A 14862-nucleotide genomic window follows, 5' to 3' on the forward strand; every position below is an offset into this window, starting at 1 on the left:
TGAGAGAGTCATGGTAATCAAATAACTTCTGGCGAATGTTATATAAGAACGTATGAAGTGTAAAAACGAATAAAGAATATAATGTAGTCGAATTAGGGAATAGTAGACGAATGAAAGATAATAGGAATGATGATAGAGATGAATAAGATCGGATTCGATTAGAAGAGATGAATTAAGATGAATAGGAAATAAAGCAGATAAGAGGTAATAGTTATAATGTTTGACGATAATAATAATGACTGGTATCGAGAGAATAAAACCTTGAATTATAATGAAGTCTTGGTGAGGGAAGTTTATGAAGTCGAAAGTAATGATAAGGTGCGATAATAACTTTAAATTAGAACGAGGTTCAAATTAGGAGAATGGTTTACGAATAGATGACGATCAATGTGAGGACGAAATAATAAGATGTAAAGTCGCATTAATGAGGAGAATATGTATGAAGAAGTTAATGACGATGGTTAGGTAGAACCTAGTTGTAAAGGGAGGAGATGTTATGATAACAAATAAGTAAACAACTTAAGACTAAGAATGAGGAGTATGGTATGATATCATAATAAAGTATATATAGATCTTAGAATAGATGAGATAATAGAGTATGTCTGTGAGATGAATAATAAAATAAAATAGAGGGTTAATGACATAGAAATGAGTCGCGCGTAAGGGTTGGATTAATGATGATATAATGTGGTGATATAAATGTCTTGATAGGAACAAAATGGTGAGGAGTCTTAGAACTGTAATGAAGAGTGATGATGAGTAATGTTATGTAAACCTATAAATACGTGCGATGAAAGTTAATGAGGTTTATATCATAAAGATGATGAGAGTGATGATGTTTATATTACGATATGAGAACTGATGATGTTTATATTATAATGATGACGAGAATGGTGAAGTTTATTTCCAATAAAAGATGGGAGTGAGAAAGTTAAAGATCATAGAAATAAGAATAGGTGTTGTTTGTTTATATGAGTGATGAACTTGGAGATGTTTAAAGAGTATAAGTACGATAATGGTGACGTTTATTTTAGTTGATGAAGAAAATAAAGAGGTTCAAAATAATTACGGTGGTGACGTTGGTGATGTTTAATAATATTTGGTGATGTAAGCAATGATGGTTATATATGGTGATGTTTAGAGAGTAAGGTGAGGAAATGGTGAGAATATTTATAATTGGTGATGAAAATGGTGATGTTTAATTATGGTAATATACTTGTTTATGTTGTGTGTTTTGCATATTAGGGAGAGTCGTGCATTAAAGAATGATGTGTTGATGATGTGTTGATGCGTATTTACTTGACGAGTCAGTCCCCTTGCATGCATACTAGAATTGAGTCTAGGAAAAATGGTGATGAATTGGTGATGAAAAGTCCAGTAATATATCTCTGGCAATTTGGTGATGAAAAGTCCAGTAACATATCTCTGGCAACTTGGTGATGATAGGTGTGGTACCACAATCATATAGGTCTTAGGAATGAGTCCATATGCATTTAAATGACGTACTTGTTCTTGATATTTTTAAATGTGAAGTGTAATGTGTTGGTGTGATATACGACAAGTTGAGAAAGAATAATAGATGTTGATGATCTTGTAATGGTGAAATATTATTCTTATGATATTTTAATATTGTGAATGTTTCCTTATAATATGTTATGGCTGGATTTCTCACCCCTTTCTTGTTGTTGTATTTATGGTGTCTGTACCAGTGAGGTACAGATACTTAGGACGCGGGACGCCTAGAAGGTTGCGACGGGACTTATCTTCCGTCAACTTTATTTTAGTGATGATTAGACATGTAGTCGAATATAAGCTCTGATATGTAACACCAGGGTTGGGGTTGACGATGAATTTATTTATCTTTGAGTTTAAATCTTGAGAACTATAGTTATTTATATTTCGATGTTGAATGACAAGAGAAATTTTTATTAATGATATCAGAGAATTGTTTTCTATTGTTGAAATTATTATTTAAAAGGAAAATTTATTCTATAATGTGATATCATGTGAAGTTTTGTAACATCCTATTTATTAAATTTATTCTTATTATTTAATAATTATCCTTTGGAAATAGGGTGTTACATAGTTGGTATCAGAGCAGGTCGGTCCATCAGGCCTAGGTTATATATTATTGTTATGTCCCCACATGCGACATGTGTGTAGAAACTGTCGAAGACTGATTATGTTAATACTTGTTTAGTTGTGGATGGTACATAAGAGGATAGTTATGAGGAGATAGTCAAGCGAAGTCTGCCGCTACAAAAGTGCTAGAGAGAGGGAGGGTAAGAATCAGGAGTGTAGTAAGTTTTGTAAGATTCCGGCTGATAAGGGAGAGTGGAAGTTTCAACAGGCAGCTGCTGGTAGAAAAAAATAAATAAACTAGTGAGGGAGATAATCCGACTTCTCTGGAATGCTTCGCAAGTGGTGCCATTCCAAAAGAGGAGTTTTAGTCTTCGAGGTATGAAGTTAAACGTTATGGCAACAACCTCGGAGTTAGATTAGTGCTAGATATAGACTGAAGGAACATAGGGCATGAGTTTGGTATTGAGGCTTAACCAGTTAAGACTGTGTTATGAGTTGAGAATTTTTGGTTCAACCTTGTAAGTTTAACTGTGGGTGAATAAGTTGTAGCAGAGTGACAGATGTGGTTTAGGTTTGTTATCAGCAGGTTTGAAAATCATTTTGTGCGACATGTTTTAGATGGATAGTCACAAGATGCTATAAAGAGTGATATTTTTTGTGGATGCAGGTTAGGTAGTATTTACTTACATAATGGGGGATATAAGTTTTGATCAATTGAATTATCCTCGTATGAGAGGCTTGTAGGCAATCTTGCATAATATTTTAAGCCTTCATTTGGATTACTAGAGAATAGATTCAGAATCCGAGTGGGCATGCCATGAAGAGACCAGAGGTGAGATATGATGAAGCCAAGAGGATCTACAAGAGATTTAATAAATAACAGGTAACAGTTGTATGTCGAGGATGGAGAACGCGTGAAGGTGTAGACTTTAGCTAGCTAAATTATATTAGTTTAGGATCTGGATTTCTAAAACCGAACATCAACTGGAGGAGTAAGGAATAGATGTACCAGGGTAGAATCAGAGGAGGAGGAGGAGGTTTTATCCAAAGCAATTACCTACGAGTAATTTTCAAGGGCGAAAATTCTTTAAGTGGGGGAGAGTTGTGACACCCCAATTTTATTTTTTTAATTAATTCCATGAATTTTAATAGGTGAAGTGTTGGTTAATATTATTATTGATGCTGCTTTAGCTTGAATGTTATTTTGTTGTTAAGAAGATAGAATATTGATGAGGATTGATAAGCTGTACGAGAATTTATTTTAAATAAAGAGAGGAATCAAAACAAAATAGAATAGTGTCGGAGGTGTAGAATATATGTTTCAAATAAGTGGGGGAGGGGAGGAGAAAAATAATAGTGAATAGAGGAGGAGAAAATTATAACAAGTGATTGACCCAATTATAAATAGAAACATTAGGAGTTAGAAGGGTCACTTTTGCTGAACGTGGAAAATAGAGAAGAGGGGAGGAAAAAAGGAGAAACCCTAGCTGCGACGGAATCAAGCCAAAGCTGGAATTTTCGAAGGAATCGAGGTAAGGGGGAGAATCTTTGCACTTTAGGGTATCCTAATCTATGATATGAGGGTTGTCTTTTAATATGTTGTTGTTGTTATGATGTGAATTTTGATGAGAAAATAATGATGAACGAATTGAAAGATGAAGTTGAAAGATGAGAATTGAGGAAAAACTAGTTTAGGTTTTTGAATTGAGTTTTAGTCTTAAAAAGAGTGGATAATCTGGTAGGTTAACGAAGAATTAGTGTTTGAATGATAGGGTAATGATGGAGTGAATATTAGGGTTAGAGCTGTCAAAATGGGCCGGGCCGTACGGGCCGGTCCGAAAGGCCGAATAAAATGTAGGGCCTGGGCCGAATAATTGCAGCTCGAATTTTTTCAGGGCTTTTTAGCCTGTCCCGAAAAAGCCCGTAGCCGGTTCGGGCTACGGGCAGCCCGCCAGCCCGCCAAAAAATACTAGTTTTTTTTTTGTTTTTTGTTATTTTTGTGTGGTCTGTAATCAATTAGTGTCCTCCTTTAACTCTACATTTGTGAAACTAAGATGGTTGTGCATATAAATGTATACTTTAAGATTATTCATAAGCTCCCATTATATTATGATGGCCATTAATTTGCCAAAAGTTACACCATGAATCTTTAATACGTTATGATGCATTCCATATCTCTATCTATTAAAGACAGAACAATATTATTCGGAGGCGTTGATGGTAGTTGCAATAAAACATGCTATAATACTATTATTACTACTAATACAATTTTGAATTATATGCACAATGTCGTATTATGTTCACTTCTTTAGGTGTAATAACAATTAACAGTAATGTGCTACTTGCTATGGTTGATCAACTTGTACCATCAATGATCCATTATTATTTATAACATTGCAGTCCTTAAAAAATGAAAAAAAAAATATGTGCGGGCTCGGGCTGGCCCATTAGCCCGGGAGCCCGTATAGGGCCGGGCTCGGGCTCAATTATTCCAGCCCATATTTAAACTGGGCTTTTTAGCCCGGCCCTAAAAAGCCCGTTACCCAGTCGGGCCGGGCCGTCCGTTTTGATAGCTCTAATTAGGGTCGGGTTTGGCGAGTTTAGGGTCGAAAACGGAGTTAGGAAAGGTCCCTTAATGCTAAATCACAGATGTGAAATAGCAGAAAATCTGCGATTTCTGTACCCGAAATAAAAATATAATACAGGGACTTTTCTATTCCGAATTAGGTTTCAATGTCTTCTTGAAAGTTGTAGATATGAATGTTAGCTTTAATTGGGCGTTGGTCTGACCTCATTCCAACATCTAGAACTCAGGATATGATCAAAATACTACACAGAGTTCAGCTGGGTCGTGATCTTTTAAATTTCTGTAACCGAAAAACAAAAATAAAAACTGGGACATTTCGGTTCATAAAAGTTGTAGATATCGATGTTAGTAGCACAACCATGATTCAACCTTGATAAAAGTTATATTCCAACTCAAACTTTCATCACCAAAACCCTAGCTCTTGATTCAACCATGATTCCTTAACTTAAAAATCAATCCAAGCTTCTAGTTGTTTCTTGAAGAAGAAGAAGAAGAAGACCATGATGCTTGCTTCATCACCAACCAAAGGATCCTCGAGAGAGTTTGTGAATTTGGGAGGGAGAGGGGCGATGGGTTTCTAGAGAGAAGGAGGAGAGAAATTTCTCGCAAAACCTAGAGAGAGAAACATCCCAAAATTATGAAGATTTTGCCCAAAAAAATTCACTTATATACCCTTTTTACATGAAAGTACCAAAATTCCCTTCGTCTTAAACGTGTTTAGCTAACACTGATACTTAACTCGTATTTAGCTGACATCACGTAATAAACATTTCCTGTCGTACTTACGTTGCATAACATTTCCTTTGGTACGATCGACTGGTAATATGCCACTAGCTGACGAGTGGGATATTACACTCTACCCCCTTAAAAAAAAATTCGTCCTCGAAGTTTAGAGATTACTTACCAATTATTGCAACTAAAATATACCATCTCTGGCCTCAGTCAAGCAAAGCCAGATCGTACACTCTCAAAAGAGTTCGACGTATACTTTCTTCATCAAAACATGTAATTCATCCTGTTTCCTTAATCTTAATATCCTCTTCTAAATTTAAAGTTATCTTAGAACATCGTGATTGAAACTTACCCTTACTACATGTGGGCTAGTTGTCTCGGATACATATCTTATATGCTTGGTCTTATTCATTCGTATAAGTAACTTATCATTAACTGGAACACTCAGGATTTGCCATGCAGTGCTCGATTGCATCAGGGCATCTTATCATGCATATACATAATCCATACTTAATCTTCCTTACTGTACCTTGTGATTTATTTCTCTTACTTGCGTTGGTTACTCAATGATCCTTACAATTCTCTTATCTCGTCTCAGAGTCTTAAGAAATCTTTCGATCTCCTTACGATCTCATTGCACCCAAATTCATGTGTAACTCATATAACTTGGCATGGAGAAACGAAATCCAATACGCCGATACACCTAACATCCATTAACCAGTCTTTAGTTCTCATACACTTGAATCTACCGACTTAGACCACTTGCACTTGAATACTCTTAACATTAAATGGTGCGTCTCATAAGACTCTTCGAAGAACATTATTGTTCACTTCGTCAAACCTTAATTTTCATAGTACCTTACATACTTTCAAGTGCCACATACTGTTAGATAATAACGATACTTGTTCTAACATGTTGCTCTAAGAAATCTTCTAAACATTGGTATACGGGTCCTTGGAACGAACAGATACATGACTTTTTAAAAGAACATTGTGAAACCAAACCCATAACGGTACTGCAGAACCACAAGACGAGTCACTATATTTTTGAAAAGGTTTTCAACTCGCCCCAAGCTCGCCAATGACGAGTTGGTCCTAAGTCCGCACGTCTTAAGTGAGCTTACTCGCTTATGGCGTGTGTCATTGGTTTCAGAACATAAAAATTTCTTGTTATTAAAATAAACTTCGCTTCCAAGTCCCTTAATACCCATCTTAACTTTAAAAGTTATAAAATCATTGTTTGACATTATTATATCAAGTATCGTTATCACTTAACAAGTTTAGCACATGTGGGTATGAATCTCATTATGCATAACTCATGAGTCGTGTTTTACTTTCGTGATAAAATTCTTAAACTTCAAAGATAGATTAATTCTTATTCCTTCTTAACTTATATGTATATCTTAGGTACACATACTGCATAACATAAATCTTATAGGATCATTGACCCTCATGACGATATCTCGTTCCCTTATTCCAAGAACATTGAACTTGAATCTTCATAACATCATATTCGGATAATGCTCGAATGTTGTTACCTTTCCCCGAATGGCACCTCTTCTTCGAACACCGGTCAACACACTTGATGACTCGATCATTACTTTGAGTCGCAAGAAAGAACCTTCCGAATCTTACATGTATTCCTATTGCCATAGCACATACTCTTCCTAGCCAACTGACAGTTCTTGCGCGTGTTCGACATCATCAATTAGGCAACCCAATTACTTCATATGTAGTGACTCTAGTCTTTCTTATTTTACTTGTTGAAGACACATTCATTATACTTTTACCATATCTATCATTGACTGTATAAGTCTCATTACTTACTTAACGTTTTGAGAACTCCTCGCTCGTCTCATAATGCTTCTCACGAAGATTCTTGCTATCAAGCTCCATGCTCCATGGTTACTGTCAACATCTTTACCGATTAACTTCCGTTGCGCCATTTTGATTCCCTCCTGTTGGCTTTAACCAATACCTTAATCCGTTGAGACGGGTAAAACTTCACATTGCTTTGTAAGATTGAACCTCTCGATAGGCTTATCGTATACTCATATTACTTTCCTCGCGGATAGACCTTACATACTTAATGGTTGGAATTATCTCCTGACATAACGATACCATTCTTAAACTTGTTCTCGAGCAATCTTGACTCATACTGCACATCCTTGTTAATACATAATTACCATTTCCATGAATCATCCTTACGAATTCCCATGGTAAACTCATCATGCACTCGTACATACCTTTATTGAACATCCAACATTGCATCTTCATATTCTCGCATGCTATGCTTTACTTAATCATACCAATGCTTGCCCATTAATTTCCTTCTTAAAGAAAACTTCATAAATCAGTACACGGGTCATTGGCGTTGATGATTCTTCATCATATACATATAGTGAATTCCATTTTAGTTTCAAGAACTCCAACTCCAATTACCCATATGCGTATGTATATATTCTTAAACTTTATAAACATTGAGATTCATCATTGTAACGAGCCTTAGCAAGTTAATTAAGCAAAACATAGACTCGAGGAAAACCCATAACTTCACAAAATCTGAAAATCTTGTGACTATACATAAATTTTTCACCATTCTACTTTCCGTCCAGTGACTTCACATCCACAACGTCTATCCCATAAACCGGAACCTCCAACTTCTGATTCAAACCCCTTCTTAACTCTTAACACATTAACTTCTAATGTTACCTTGAACCGAATCGATTCTGTTAATGGTTGTCCATGCCTTTTCCTTTGAAAACCCTAGGATGTAATGTTCATTCGATACTGGTTGTTGTAAAGGGTTTTTATTGCGTAAAAGATTGTGAAGACAACCCCCAATAGCCACTACGTACCTTAGAGACGAACGGGCAGTTTTCGAAAAAACTAAAATTTCGCCCTCAGATTGGCTCACTGATTCCGTCAACATATGTCGACTTCATCCATCAACATATGTCGACTTCTCCTTATCTTGTAGCCTTGCACTTAAGTTTCAGAACACAACTCCTTTCTATACCATAATCTCGTTCCATTATAGACTCTTATCGAAGCTCCAGGACAAACTTAGATATTTCCAAATTCTTCACTTTCGGGTGTACGATGTATCATTAACAACTCACCCAACATTGTCGAAACACTCTGTCTTAACATTGCCTTGCATTCTCGGAGGTCTCAACTTCAACGGCTTAGCTCACCGGCCACAATCTGGCACGATTAGACTCTTACTATACTCACTCCGAGTTCACACTTCTCAGTTCTTATTCATTACATACTTCATTCCTCCTGGGTCTCATTCAGCTCTCAGGCATCTGTCCTAATCGTCGAATGTTAAATTGAGCTGATCAGGCTCAACTAACAATATTTAAAACATTTACCTGGAACCCAGAGGTCCCACTACCATAGTTGAAACTTAATGACCTATGGCATGATCTGAATCGACCTGCTCTGATACCAAATGTAACGCCCATACTAAACGTATCTAGAAAGTTTAGCATGTTCGTTATTTTTAGTACTGGATACATTAAAATTTACAACAATAAAACTTCAAACAAATATCTTATACAACCATAAGCGTTCAACATCAAGAGTATAACATAACTTGTCTAAAACATAATAAATACATCCTTTAAATCCATATCATCATGCAGCGGGTACGAACGAGCACTTGCTGAAGCATTCATACGGCTACTAGCTTGCCATACCAACATGTTTATCCGAAACAACTAAGGATTGGGATGAGACATAATGTCTCAGTGAGTTCCACCTAATCCTAGGCTATAGGTGATCTCGAGGGAAACCTACAGTCACCACGTCTCTACAATACAACCAGACGGTTGATTATACGTGTGTGGTCATGCTTGCATAGACGGTCGTGCATACTAGATCCGTCGTAGGTTCATCTTAACTTGTTATAGGTCTTGTCTACATCATATGTGTCATGTCGGATACGGGGGACCTAATACCACTATGCCAAGATACGCTAAACGGATCGAGGCCTAAGCATAACATAATCATGACTTGAACCTAAGCCGGACGATTAGGGAGCCCTAAGATCGTCATCGGCATATCATTCATAACTTGCTCTATTTCATAAACTTATGCATGACTAACATCATATCATAATCATACATAATCATAATCATAATCATAATCATAATCAAAATCATACATACATAGATGTTAGCGTTGAACAAACATATTATCTTGATTCATTTTACGGAGAGCCTCGGGTGGAGTAACCCAGAGAACAATCCCATTCATGACCGATGAAAACCTAGCTAAGGCACATCGGACTCGCTCAGTGACGTGCGGGCCCCTACCGAAAGAAGCTTATCCCGTTCTCACGACACCTACGTCTTACATACTCATTTACCACGGATCCTTAAGAAATCCTATGTGTGGTAAACTGCACATATATATCATAGTCTTAATCATACATACATGAAGGTTAAACCTATTCATACTTGCTCACTAGCCACGGGTCCGTGAACTACCCGTTTAGTGGTAAGCTACCTACATAGACATAATCATTCGTAGTGAAAGGATTAACTTATCTATTCACAGCTTAACATGACGGCATGGTCGTTTTTATTCATGTGCGAAGAGAATACACTAAACATTTCGTGTCTTAACATACGTGGGACTCGTGCTTATCATTCTAGTTATCAACAAACTATGTCGAGGCTCTACATTCATTCCCTTCCTTAAAGATTAGTTTGCTACCCGACTTATATCATATCATTCTCTCGTATGCCATGATTTACCAATATGTTAAATACTTGCTTAATTCTCAAGAAAACCTTTTAGAAGATTATCAAATGGGACCTTAGTTTGAGGGGTTTACTTTCATAAAAAACTGCACAAAGAAAATCCAACGCGAAACGGCCAAAACTGCCCGAAACGAGCCAACAACCAGTTTTGGCACTGTTAGCTCGCCTAGGCGAGTGTGAGGCAAGTAAAACATGCTTGCTATGATGTTTACTCGCCATGGCATGTACTAGCTTGCCCCGACGAGTTATGACAGTCCAGAACTTGTAAAAATGGCATTTCTGGCCCAAAAACCTCAAAACCAAGTGACCCAAAGTATATTTTAACTCTATGGATCATGTAGTACCTGAAAAACATTCTTATGGCAAGTATTCACATGTATAGCAAGCACGGCATAAAAAGGGCAACTAATCATAATACTTAAAAACCCTAGTTTTCATTTTATCCTTACAAAGATAAACACATAGTCCCAAAGGGTGGGAAAACTATCTATGGAACTCACCTTAACATAATCTTGCAATTCTTGAGGCTCTAAAATTCTTAGCTTCAAACCCTAGCTTGATCCATTTGCATTCTTAGCTCAAACCATTCCAATCTTGTTGTTTTCTTGCAATTTAGAGCACCATGATCCTTGCTTGTTCATCAATCTTTAAGTTTATATTCCAACTCAAACTTTCATCACCAAAACCCTAGCTCTTGATTCAACCATGATTCCTTAACTTAAGAAGAAGAAGAAGAAGAAGAAGAAGAAGAAGAAGAAGAAGAAGAAGAAGAAGAAGAAGAAGAAGAAGAAGAAGAAGAAGAAGAAGAAGAGAAGAAGAAGAAGAAGAAGAAGAAGAAGAAGAAGAAGAAGAAGAAGAAGAAGAAGAAGAAGAAGAAGAAGAAGAAGAAGAAGGGCATTTTGGGTATTTGCACGCAAGGAGTATAAAAGCAAGTTAAGACACAAAATATTCATTTGTCCTTGCTCTTTCTCTCTCTAGGTTTGAGAGAAAGAATTCTCTCCTCCTTCTCTCTAGAGGTCACCCCCTTTCCCTCAATCTTCTTCCATCAAAGCTTCCAAATACATGAAATTGGTGGCTTAGCAAGCAAGAAAGCAACAAGAATTGGAATGGTAACTCATTGGAATATCACAAATAAGAACATCAAGGGCTAGGGTTTGGTGTACAAGAGGAATATGAAGATTGAAGCTTGGTGTTGTTGAATCATGCTAGGTGAGTTCTTAGATAGCTTAACCTTCCTTTGGGTTGTGCAATTTTAGCAAGAAAACATGATTTGTGATAGTTTAGTCATGATGAGAAATTTAGTATCCGAAAGCAATTCTTGTTGATTATATGTTAAATTGCCATGAAATATGTTTAAAAATGTCTCTATATGTTGCTGGATGTATATGGTGCATTGTGTAACACTCTACTTCTAATAAGCGGTAAAACGCGCGAATATACAAATATATTCTAGAAATAGATGCTACGTCATCAAAACAAAAGCAACATACATGTATAAATTGTCAAGTTTCATAAGCATAGCAGCGGAACATATATAAAATCATATGAGTAACATCTCCACCTCTCATGATAATAAATACATCTCTCAGATACAATCATTATATCAACTCCTGAATTACATAGTCAAAACAAAACCCATCACGCAAGTACAACCCTAGATCAGAGCCCTAATCTAGACACTTGCACATAAAAGAGGAACTCCACTCCTCGGCAACATCAAGCATACAAACTAAGCATCCTGCACTCCATCTACCCGTCCATACGGAAAGGTAGGTGGTAAACCACTGAGGGTTAGCATTACATCATCATAATCCATATAAGATTTAACAAGAATATTGGGAATGAAGATATATTCAAGAACGAAGGATAACAAGTCATACATGTATTCAAAAGTATTCACAACACTCACATCATTCAATATCATCATTCCAAGTTTGTATCAACAAGTGTATTATATGATGAGTCATAGAATAGTCTAATTTAATGCATTATTTAGTTTAGTTTTATTTAAGATTTGATTTGATTTTATTGCATTTTATTTCCTTTTAGAATATTTTACTTTAAATTGCTTTTTATTTTATTTTAGGAACGAATATATGGTGGAAGGTGTCTTGGAGCAAAAGAAAGAGGACTGGAGCAAATACAGTGCGAAAATACGAAGATACGGAACAAAAATATGTTCCCACCAAGTCAGAAGCTTGGCACGGCCAGTGCCAACATGTGGCACGACCGTGCCACCTCCAGAGGCCTCTTTTGCTGCTTTTTCTTCGGGCCCAAGTTACCCTGTTGCAGCTTTACTGTTTTACCCTTTTAGTTGCTTAGTTTCTAAGTCGATTGTAAAGCTTTAAATAGAGTAGCTCTCCACCATAAACATTCACCTTTCCTTGGAATATTTCAAGTATTATTTCAATAAAAGTTCTTTACTTTATTTACTTTCTTCTTTGCAATTTACTTTTATCGCTTTCTCTCTTCTTCCCCCATGTCTACGATGAACATGAGTGAGTAGACTTCTTTGTCTTGGGATTGTTGGATAAGTCTAATGATGTAATCCGGATCAAGCCAAGCCTTAAACCCTAATTATTTGTTACCTTAATTCCTAATCTAAATTCACCGTTTTAACATGAATTAATTATTATCAAACTGTGGAAGCGAACGCAGAGGGTTTGATAATGGTTAATTCATCATCACAGATATCAATTCATAAAGCGAACGCGGAGCTTTGATATCCGATCAAGTGAATTTAGACAAGGTTTGCGAAACATGAGAATAGTCTAGCAAACCTTGGGACACATAAAGTTTCGACCTTCAAGGGTCCCAAAGGCAATCACCCATGAGAATAGGTGTGGTTGTTGGAGGGATACACTCACTGACTTCGAGAGGAGCTGTGATATGCTAAAGAGAAACTTGTCCTTAGTAATTAAGATTAACGCATAATTATAAGTTTAAGGCTTGCTTGTGAAAAGATTCGTTGTTATGATGAACTAATGATCCCAAGGCTTTTTATTAATATTGTTATTTACCTTCAGCAAACAAACCTCCCTTTTACTAAACTTTCTCCTCTTCTAATCATTCTTTAAAAGTTAATTAGATTGACCAACTCCCTAGCGGAACGATACTCTACTTACTACTATTACTTCGATAGGCCGTGCACTTGCGGTTTGGCCCTATCAAGTTTTTGGCGCCGTTGCCGGGGAGTTGTTGTAATTTGATTAACTTTTTAATAGTGATTAGACTATATATATATATATATATATATATATATATATATCTTTTTCCTTATTTTATTTTACTTCATATAAAAAAAAATCTTTCTCTTTATTTTATTTTATTTTATATATATAAAAAAAAATCTTTTTGTTTATTCTTTCTTTTTCTATTTCTTCTTTTGCCTTTAACTTCTTGGGAAGATAATAACGATATGGCTAAGGAATGCACTCTCATAGAGTATGCAATCCCATCTTCAATTGAGTCATACGATGCTATTGTGTACCCAACGGTTGATGACAATTTTGAAATAGAACCTGCACTTATTGAGTTAGTGCAGCAAAATCAATTTTTCGGATTACCCACTGAGGATCCGAATTTTCATATTTCAACTTTTTTAAGACTCAGTGGAACCGTGAATGCAAACCAAGAGGTCGTAAGGCTGCACTACTTTCCTTTTTCCTTAGGGGGGAGAGCTAGTGCTTGGTTTAATTCATTGAAACTTGGTTCTATCACTTCATGGCATCAAATGAAGCAAAATTTTCTTGCCCGATTCTTCCCCTATTCTAAAACAGTTCAATTAAGAAATCGAATCACACAATTCACTCAAAAAGATGGAGAATCTCTTTACGATGTGTGGGAGCGTTTCAAAGAAATGCTTAGACTTTGTCCCCATCATGGTTTAAAGAACTGGCTTATTATTCACATTTTTTATAATGGTCTTTTGTATCCCACAAAGATTTATGTTGATGCAGCTGCAGGTGGAGCTTTGATGAACAAAACATACACAGAAGCATATGCTTTGATCGAGGACATGGCACAAAACCACTATTAGTGGACCTACGGAAGGGACACCACTAATGTTGCTCCTTCACCCTCTCAGAAAGAGGTAGGTATGTATGAAAATTTTTCCCTTGATCATCTGGCTGCTAAAGTTGACGCACTCTCACAAAAATTTGATAAAATAAATACTAGTGCTGTCACACCTGCCCCTGTATCACCTCTTTGTGAAGTTTGTGGTGTATTTGGCCATATTGGCATTGATTGCCAACTAGGCAGTGTTGTTAGAAGTCCTGAGCAAGTAAACTATGCTGAATATAATCAAGGGTTTAAAAATAACCAAATTTTTTTTCAAACCCCTCAAAATCTTTTTGGACAAGAAACAACACCACTCAGTTATGCAAACAGCCAAATAGTCCCTCATAAATCCAGCTTGGAACTTTTTTTAGAAAATTTTCTTATAAATCAATCTGAGCAGCTCCAACAGTTTAAAAACCAAACTGAATTTTTGAAGGACTCTCTTGCCAAACATACATTGAACGTAGACTCCATAGTTACTCACAGTAAGATGATAGAGACTCAGACTTCTCAAGTACCCCAACAGCTGGCTACTCCCCCTCAAACCTCTGAAGTCCTTCTAGGCCAAACCGAAACCAACCCCAAAGACCATATAAGTGCTATTATTTTTAGGGATGGTAACAAACT

At 36.4% G+C, this 14862-nt stretch overlaps 1 non-coding gene across 1 annotated transcript; it reads right to left on the minus strand.

The window, feature by feature from the left end:
- Positions 1-13954: 13954 nt before the first annotated feature.
- On the minus strand, positions 13955-14061 carry LOC146955116 (small nucleolar RNA R71). Its single transcript, XR_015025199.1, has one exon. It is a non-coding gene; the product is annotated as a small nucleolar RNA R71 (small nucleolar RNA).
- Positions 14062-14862: the final 801 nt, after the last annotated feature.

This window comes from Medicago sativa, chromosome 1 (assembly GCF_051527215.1).
Source record: "Medicago sativa cultivar Bolivia chromosome 1, Bolivia_mono, whole genome shotgun sequence".
Taxonomy (NCBI): Eukaryota; Viridiplantae; Streptophyta; class Magnoliopsida; order Fabales; family Fabaceae; genus Medicago; species Medicago sativa.